At 44.4% G+C, this 7265-nt stretch overlaps 1 long non-coding RNA gene across 1 annotated transcript; it reads left to right on the top strand.

The window, feature by feature from the left end:
• Positions 1-847: 847 nt before the first annotated feature.
• Positions 848-3505, top strand: LOC137839953 (uncharacterized). The gene is made up of 4 exons (XR_011086343.1): positions 848-1117; positions 1295-1341; positions 1465-1542; positions 3417-3505. It is a non-coding gene; the product is annotated as an uncharacterized lncRNA (long non-coding RNA).
• Positions 3506-7265: the final 3760 nt, after the last annotated feature.

Genomic DNA, 7265 nt, shown 5'->3' with positions numbered 1-7265 from the left:
TTGGCTTCACTTGAGTTCAATTTGGTATTTTGGTCAAAAGCGCATGTGGTGAAATTCCACAAAGTAGGATGGGCAAACACATTTCTTTAAACTATGAGTGTCAATTGGGCTCTCGAAATGGCAGGGAAAAGATGCACAGCAAAACGAAAATACGTAGATGAACACAGGACGTTTTAATCTGAGTGGGAAAGTTTCTATTTTTTGTTGAACGTGATGGCAAACCATTCTGCCTGATATGTCAGACCTCAGCGCATTTCAAAGATTCAAATCTTCAGCGCCATGCGCTTCAGCTCACTCCATGCTAACATTGATCAGGCGTCGAACCCGCAACATCATGCTTAAGAGGTGGCCATGCTAACCAGTGCGCCATTATGTCAACGCATAATAACTAAGTCTACTGATCAAAACAGCGGTTACTATATGACGTCACTACGTCGTGGTCACGTGACGCAGACAAGACGTCAATGGACGTGGGCAGAGTTAACTTGTTTAAAAGGGAGTGGGCAGAAGAAATATTTAATTTATTTAAATCTATTTTGAGTGCACACCATTATGCCAATGCATAACAACTGTAAATCTACTAAACAAAACAGCGGTTGCTATATGACATCTGCCACGTCGTGGTCACGTGACATACGTGACGTCGATGGGCGTAACTTTCGCCGGAATTCAAATCCGCGGGGAGAGTTAACTTGTTTAAAAGAGAGTGGGCAGAAGAATTATTTAATTTATTTAAATCTATTTGGTGTGTGCGCCATTATGTCAATGCATAACAACTGTAAGTCTACTAAACAAAACAGCGGTTGCTATATGACGTCTGCCACGTCGTGGTCACGTGACGCGGACGTGACGTCGACGCCTACTTTACATCCCACCGATCACAGGACCCCTCGGCTGCATAACCGTGCCCCCTTCCCAACCAATCGGATTTGCTATACGCGAAAACGACGCCAATGGAAAGAGCTTCCGCCCAAATTTAAATCCGTGGGCGTGGCTCGCAGCAGGAAGTAGGAAAATGGCGGCGATGTTGACAAAGACACAGCGGATGGTAACATACGACTAACAAGAGAAATATTTTTATTTTCTGCTTGCAACTGGACCGTCCAGAGCGTACACGGTAAGTACAACTCATCGTTTTTAAAAAGAAGTACTTTTGTTGCCCTGAAAAGCGAGTGAGCGTGGCGTTTGTGGGGGACGTCGAATTTCGACGATTCTTTCTGGTCAACGGTTGTAAATGATTGTGTTGATTAAAAAAGAAAACTTGATGTAACTCTACTTTTAACTGCCGTTTCAGATAGATTTGGAATTGCATCACATCCAATTTTGCCTAGAGCGTACACGGTAAGTAACACTCGTTGTGTTTAAGGAGATTTACGTTTGTAATAGCAGAAGTGTAGCCGCGTTGCGTTGTACGTGTGAATGTTGGTCCAGGCGAAATGTTAATGTTTAATTTCATTCCTTTAGGTTCCACGGTGTTTGTTGGCTGCAAGTTTTCCACTGCAAGAAGAGGCTCATATCATTGACCAGGAGCGAGCTACAATGGTGAGTAGCCATAACATTTATGTTAAACACTTCCTATTTCATGTCTAACAGTACTTGATTTAACAAATAACCATAAATAAATACAGTGTGGGCACTGAAGTTAACATATGTGATTATACTGCCTAATCTGTCACCGAGTAGATTGTTGCAAAGTAATATAAGATCCAAAGTTGTAATTCAGAATAGTTTTCAAAAGAAGGCCATTAGAATTATATACAAGTCTGATTACCCTGAACAAGCTATTAATTAAATCACAAATTCTTCAATTCAAAGATTTGGTAGATTATCAGACAAATAATGTCTAACAGTAATTGATTTAACACATCACGATAAGTAGATTGAGTGTGGGCACTCTCAAGTTAACATATATGATTATACTGCCTAATCTGTTACAGAGTATGTTGTTGCCAAGTAATGTAGAATAGATCCAAAGTAGTAATCCAGAATAGTTTTGAAGAGGCCATTAGAATAATAAACAAATCTGATTACCTTGAACATAATAACAAGCTAAGTGTTTAATATGTCCTATGAAGTCGAAATTGGGCACCGTCATGTGGTGAAATTTGGAATTGCATCACATCCAATTTTGCCTGGGAACAAACAGATTAAATAAATCTTAGTTTTGAATAAGCCACTCCTTCTCAAACAAGTAAACTCTGCCCATTTCGCGCAGTAGATGTTCTGTTAATATCTAGTATTTATACAAAGTCATAATTTAAATTGCTTTCAACCTTCATTCATCGGTTCAACCAACATTACTCGCTCTTACTACCAACTTGTATTGATTTAACTAAGCGTTTAATACTTCCTATCAGGTCTCAAGGCAAGATTTGGCAAAATACAGTTTCAGCAAATCCAATTTTGCCAGGGAACAAAAATAGATTAAATAAACTAAATAAGTCTTCTTCCCAATAAATAAATCAGAAAAGTCTGTCTTGTAACCAGTCCTCTTCAAACAAGTAAAGTCTGCCCATTTTGTGCCGTAGATTTTGTGTCCATGCCTAGTATTTAAACAAAATCATAATTTAAACGACTTCTTGCCTTCATTCACTTTGGAAATTTGGAATTGCAGCAAATCGAATTTTGCCAGGGAACAAAAATAGATCAATTAAACTAAGTCTTCTTCCCATTAAATAAATTAAAAAAGTCTGTCTTGTAACCAGTCCTTTTCAAACAAGTAAAGTCTGCCCATTTTGTGCCGTCGATTTTGTGTTAATGCCTAGTATTTATACAAAATCATAATTTAAAGGACTTCATTCCTTCATTCACTTTGGAAATTTGGAATTGCAGCACATCAAATTTTGCCTGGGAAGAAAAGTAGATTAAATAAATTTAATAAGTCTTACTACTTCCCATTAAATAAATTAAATACGTCTTACTTGTTCCCACTCCTTTTCAAAACAGTAGTTTAAAACGAGGGCCCTTCACTCAACCTTTAACCCTATTTATTCACCTTCTAGGCTAAGTGTTAAAGGCTAAGTGTTAAAGGCTAAGTGTTAAAGGCTAAGTGTTAAAGGCTAAGTGTTAAAGGCTAAGTGTTAAAGGCTAAGTGTTAGAGGCTAAGTGCCAGAGGCTAGGCGCCAGAGGCGAGTTTTTGTGGGCTGAAGTTTTAGTGGGGTTAGTGTGAATACAATCCAAAAGAATACAACAGAATACAATACAATAGAATATAATACATAGATTAAATTCAATAGCTCTTACTACTTCCCATTAAATAAATTAAATACGTCTTACTTGTTCCCAATCCTTTTCAAAAAAGTAGTTTAAAACGAGGGCCCTTCACTCAACCTTTAACCTCAACCCCGCACGTCACATTGTGTTGTATCTGTGAATGTTGGTTGTGCCCAAATGATAGTTTTCTTTCATTCGTTTAGGTTCCACGGTGTTTGTTGGCTATGTTTTCCACTGTCAGAAGGATGAAAATACAAAGTACAACGCTTGGACGTGGGCGAAGACGTCACCGGTGAGTCCTTCCTTCCTATTTATTTACCTTCTAGATGCTAGAGGCTAAGTGTTAGAGGCTAAGTGTTAGAGGCTAAGTGTTAAAGGCAACACAATACGAACAACACAACACAATACGAACAACTCAACACAATATGAACAACACAATATGAACAACACAACACAATACGAACAACACAACACAATACGAACAACACAACACAATACGAACAACACAACACATTACGAACAACACAACACAATACGAACAACACAACGATACTGCACTGAACAACACGATACCGCACTGAGAAACACGATACCGCACTGAACAACACGATACCGCACTGAACAACACCATGCCGCACTGAACACCATCCCGCACTGAACAACACCATGCCGCACTAAACAACACCATGCCGCACTGAACAACACCATGCCTCACTGAACGACACCATGCCGCACTGAAAGACACCATGCCGCACTGAACGACACCATGCCGCACTGAAAGACACCATCCCGCACTGAACACCATGCCGCACTGAACAACACCATCCTGCACTGAACAACACCATCCCGCACTGAACAACACCATGCCGCACTGAACAACATTATGCCGCACTGAACAACATTATGCCTCACTGAACATTATGCCGCACTGAACAACACCATGCCGCACTGAACAACACCATGCCGCACTGAACAACACCATGCCGCACTGAACAACACCATGCCGCACTGAACAACACCATGCCGCACTGAACAACACCATGCCGCACTGAACAACATTATGCCGCACTGAACAACACCATGCCGCACTGAACAACACCATCCTGCACTGAACAACACCATTCCGCATTGAACACCATGCCGCACTGAACAACACCATCCCGCACTGAACAACACCATCCCGCACTGAACAACATTATGCCGCACTGAACAACATTATGCCGCACTGAACAACACCATGCCGCACTGAACAACACCATGCCGCACTGAACAACATTATAACGCACTGAACAACACCATCCCGCACTGAACAACACCATGGCGCACTAAACAACATTATGCCGCACTGAACAACATTATGCCGAAATGAACAACACCATGCCGCACTAAACAACACCATGCCGCACTGAACAACACCATGCCGCACTGAACAACACCATGCCGCACTGAACAACACCATGCCGCACTGAACAACACCATGCCGCACTGAACAACACCATGCCGCACTGAACAACACCATTCCGCACTGAACAACACCATGCCGCACTGAACAACATTATGCTGCACTGAACAACACCATGCCGCACTGAACAACAACATGCCGCACTGAAAAACATTATGCCGCACTGAACAACACCATGCCGCACTGAACAACACCATCCCGAACTGAACAACACCATGCCGCATTGAACAACACCATGCCGCACTGAACAACACCATCCTGCACTGAACAACACCATCCCGCACTGAACAACACCATGCCGCACTGAACAACACCATGCCGCACTGAACAACACCATGCCGCAATGAACAACATTATGCCGCACTGAACAACATTATGCCGCACTGAACAACATTATGCCGCACTGAACAACATTATGCCGCACTGAACAACATTATGCCGCACTGAACAACATTATGCCGCACTGAACAACATTATGCCGCACTGAACAACACCATGCCGCACTGAACAACACCATGCCGCACTGAACAACACCATGCCGCACTGAACAACACCATGCCGCACTGAACAACACGATCCCGCATTGAACAACACCATGCCGCACTGAACAACACCATCCTGCACTGAACAACACCATCCCGCACTGAACAACACCATGCCGCACTGAACAACATTATGGCGCACTGAACAACATTATGCCGCACTGAACAACACCATGCCACACTGAACAACACCATGCCGCACTGAACAACACCATGCCGCACTGAACAACACCATGCCGCACTGAACAACACCATCCCGCACTGAACAACACCATGCCGCACTGAGCAACACCATGCCGCACTGAACAACACCATCCCGCACTGAACAACACCATGCCGCACTGAACAACACCATTCCGCACTGAACAACACCATGCCGCACTGAACAACATTACGCTGCACTGAACAACACCATGCCGCACTGAACAACACCATGCCGCACTGAACAACACCATGCCGCATTGAACAACACCATGCCGCATTGAACAACACCATGCCGCACTGAACAACACCATCCTGCACTGAACAACACCATGCCGCATTGAACAACACCATGCCGCACTGAACAACACCATCCTGCACTGAACAACACCATCCCGCACTGAACAACACCATCCCGCATTGAACAACACCATCCTGCACTGAACAACACCATGCCGCACTGAACAACACCATGCCGCACTGAACAACACCATTCCGCACTGAACAACACCATGCCGCACTGAACAACACCATCCTGCACTGAACAACACCATCCCGCACTGAACAACACCATGCCGCATTGAACAACACCATCCTGCACTGAACAACACCATCCTGCACTGAACAACACCATGCCGCACTGAACAACACCATGCCGCACTGAACAACACCATGCCGCACTGAACAACACCATGCCGCACTGAACAACATTATGCCGCACTGAACAACATTATGTCGCACTGAACAACACCATGCCGCACTGAACAACACCATGCTGCACTGAACAACATTATGCCGCACTGAAAAACACCATGCCGCACTGAACAACACCATCCCGCACTGAACAACACCATGCCGCATTGAACAACACCATGCCGCACTGAACAACACCATGCTGCACTGAACAACACCATGCTGCACTGAACAACACGATCCTGCATTGAACAACACCATGCCGCACTGAACAACACCATCCTGCACTGAACAACACCATCCTGCACTGAACAACACCACCCCGTACTGAACAACACGATCCCGCATTGAACAACACCATCCCACACTGAACAACACCATGCCGCACTGAACAACACCATTCCGCACTGAACAACACCATGCCGCACTGAACAACACCATGCCGCATTGAACAACACCATGCCGCACTGAACAACACCATGCCGCATTGAACAACACCATGCCGCACTGAACAACACCATCCTGCACTGAACAACACCATCCCGCACTGAACAACACCATGCCGCATTGAACAACACCATGCCGCACTGAACAACACCATCCTGCACTGAACAACACCATTCCGCACTGAACAACACCATGCCGCACTGAACAACATTATGGCTTACTGAACAACATTATGCCGCACTGAACAACACCATGCCGCACTGAACAACACCATGCCGCACTGAACAACACCATGCCGCACTGAACAACATTATGCCGCACTGAACAACACCATGCCGCACTGAACAACACCATGCCGCACTGAACAACACCATGCCGCACTGAACAACACCATGCCGCACTGAACAACACAACGTCGCACTGAACAACACGACGCCGCACAGAACAACACGACGCCGCACAGAATAACACAATACCGCACAGAACAACACAATACCACACAAACAGTTTTAGATAATATTACGTCGCAGTCATGTCACGCGGACATGACGTCAATAGGCGGAACTCACGGCAAAATTATAATCCGTGGGCGTGGCTTGCAACAGGAAGTAGGAAAGCGGCAATTCTGGCAAACAAGACACAGCGGTTAGTAACACGATGACTTACAAGGCAAATATTTTTGTTTTCAGCTTGCAACTTGACCGTCT

This window comes from Syngnathus scovelli, unplaced genomic scaffold (assembly GCF_024217435.2).
Source record: "Syngnathus scovelli strain Florida unplaced genomic scaffold, RoL_Ssco_1.2 HiC_scaffold_28, whole genome shotgun sequence".
Lineage (NCBI taxonomy): Eukaryota > Metazoa > Chordata > Actinopteri > Syngnathiformes > Syngnathidae > Syngnathus > Syngnathus scovelli.
Note: the sequence above shows the minus strand (reverse complement) of the source record. Positions and strands in the feature narration are given on the sequence as shown.